The 2,209-nt window shown below is 41.6% G+C and overlaps 1 pseudogene; it reads left to right on the top strand.

Annotated features, from left to right (window-relative positions):
• Window positions 1-760: 760 nt before the first annotated feature.
• On the top strand, window positions 761-1,732 carry LOC148657092 (uncharacterized; annotated as a pseudogene).
• The last annotated feature ends 477 nt before the right edge of the window (window positions 1,733-2,209 follow it).

Raw genomic sequence — 2,209 nt, 5'->3', positions numbered from 1 at the left:
ATTACACCCATGACTGCTGTTTTACACATGAACTAATTTGAATGTGATTTTGTGCCAATTTTTTCAGTTACTTAACACACCTTCATAGCTGTCAAAACCTCTGAAGCAAAGCAAGACTGAACCTTGTTAGAATGAAACAGGGGATCAATAAGGAAAACAAGGCTGCTGCTCAGAATAGCGTTGGTGGATAAGCAGGCAACACATCAGAATGGTAAAAATAAATGCACCAGTATGGTGACTACTGTAAGACCATTGTTCCGCAAGAGGTCCTGTCCTTTCAATGAGATATTAAACTGAGGTATTGACTACTTGGTCATTAAAGTCATGGCTGTTTTAGTAACATGTAATTCCGGTGTCCTGGTTATATTCCACTCTAGGCTTGCACAATCTAGCCAACCTAAAGTTCCCTCTGAATTTAACTGGTAAAGCAATTTCTCAGTTTTTCTAGCTAACCTGCATAAAGTGGAGCTGCTAGCACATACTGCCTTCCATGCAACAGCCACCTTTTGAAAAACACTTAGGGATCAGTAGGTATTTTTATAAAGTTTGTTTTACATAGCATTAACTAACTTTTTTTTTTAATTAAGAATTACCTATATGGAAATAAAATCCTGGAGGAATAGTCAACATAGATTTAGATTCAACTTGTAAGAGTAAGATAGATTTACCTTTACAGATGTCATCGTTATAATATAATTCCTAAAAGATTTCGCCTAAAATTCAACACTTTTTCCTTTGACTCTGACACCACCCAGAGTAACACTCGGAGACTTCTTCAACAATTTTTGCGGAAACTAATGCTTTCTCCCTGAAACAACAGATTACCCTTTCTGACAACAACATCAAATAAGCTAAGGGATTTTTACAGCTATCAGCTCCCCATCATCTTCCCTTTATAACTAACCTCATCATTTCCCTCAACTCCAGACTGTACCAAGTCCTCACTTTAGAGAAGGACAAAAAACTAAATCAACTTCTACAGAAAAAAATCATCAACACCCCTACTACCTCCACCAATCCTAACCTTGTTATTACATACCCTCTGATCTTTCCCTTTCACAGGATGAGTGATCTCTTCTTAGCAAAGGCCTCAGTTTTGTACCAGTCCCCAAGAAGCTGGACATCCCACAAACCCAAGTCGACCTCAACCGCTTTTACTGCAGGATTAATCTCAGAGAATATTTTGCTGACTCCTCCTCCTCACAGGCAGTTGACAACAACCCGGTGATTGATGCTGTTAACAATATCAATCCCAAACAGAGCTGTTGGACTCCCCCCTCTGGCCGTTTTCCACTAGTCGATTACTTTATCAACCAATGCATCAATCAAGCTCCCAAGACCCTTTCTATGCCCAGGAAACACAGGTCTAACCTCACTCATGGAGAAACTCAGGTGCTCCAATCTCTCTGTAACAGAGATCATATTGTCATTAAACCAGCGGAAAAGGAGGCGCTGTTGTAGTGTGGCAAAAAGACCTGTATATTAATGAAGCCTCCAGACAACTAACCGACACTTCTGCTTGCCCTCCTCTCCAACAAGATCCTACCACCGACTACCATATGAAATTGTATCCACCATCTCCCTTCTTATCAGCTGCAAGGAACTCCACTAGGAGGCAAACCAGCTCATCGTTGAACATCTCCAGGTATCCCAATTTTATAATATCCACAAACCTGACACTCCTGGATGCCCCATCGTCTCAGCATGCAACTGTCCGACTACTCATATCTGATGAGACAGCCTGTTTGAAAGGCTCCCTTTATGTATAAAGGACACTAACCATGCCCTCCAACTTTTTTAAAAATTCCAGTTTCAGGGTCCAGAATGCTACATTTTTTACCATGTATATCACATCTCTCTACACCATCATTCCCAACAATGATGGTCTTACAGTCCTCAAGCACATGCTGGACAAATGCACTGCACTAGATCCACCCACCCGTACCCTTGTACATCTTGGAGAATTGGTACTCACACTGAATGCCTTCTCATATAACCTTTTTTACCAGCAGGTTAGTGGAGTGAGCATGGGCACCAGAATGGGACATAGCTATGCCAATATTTTTGTTGGCTGGGTAGAAGAACCCAGCTTCTTCTTCACTTCCTACACTGGCTTTGTCCCTGACCTCTACAAGCAATACATCGATGACTGCGTCAGTGCTGCCGCATGCTTTAATGACCAGTTAGAGCACTTCCTGCATCACTTCAC

Source organism: Lepisosteus platostomus, chromosome 8 (genome assembly GCF_059453375.1).
Source record: "Lepisosteus platostomus isolate fLepPlt1 chromosome 8, fLepPlt1.hap1, whole genome shotgun sequence".
Lineage (NCBI taxonomy): Eukaryota > Metazoa > Chordata > Actinopteri > Semionotiformes > Lepisosteidae > Lepisosteus > Lepisosteus platostomus.
This window is presented reverse-complemented; position numbering and strand designations above follow the sequence as displayed.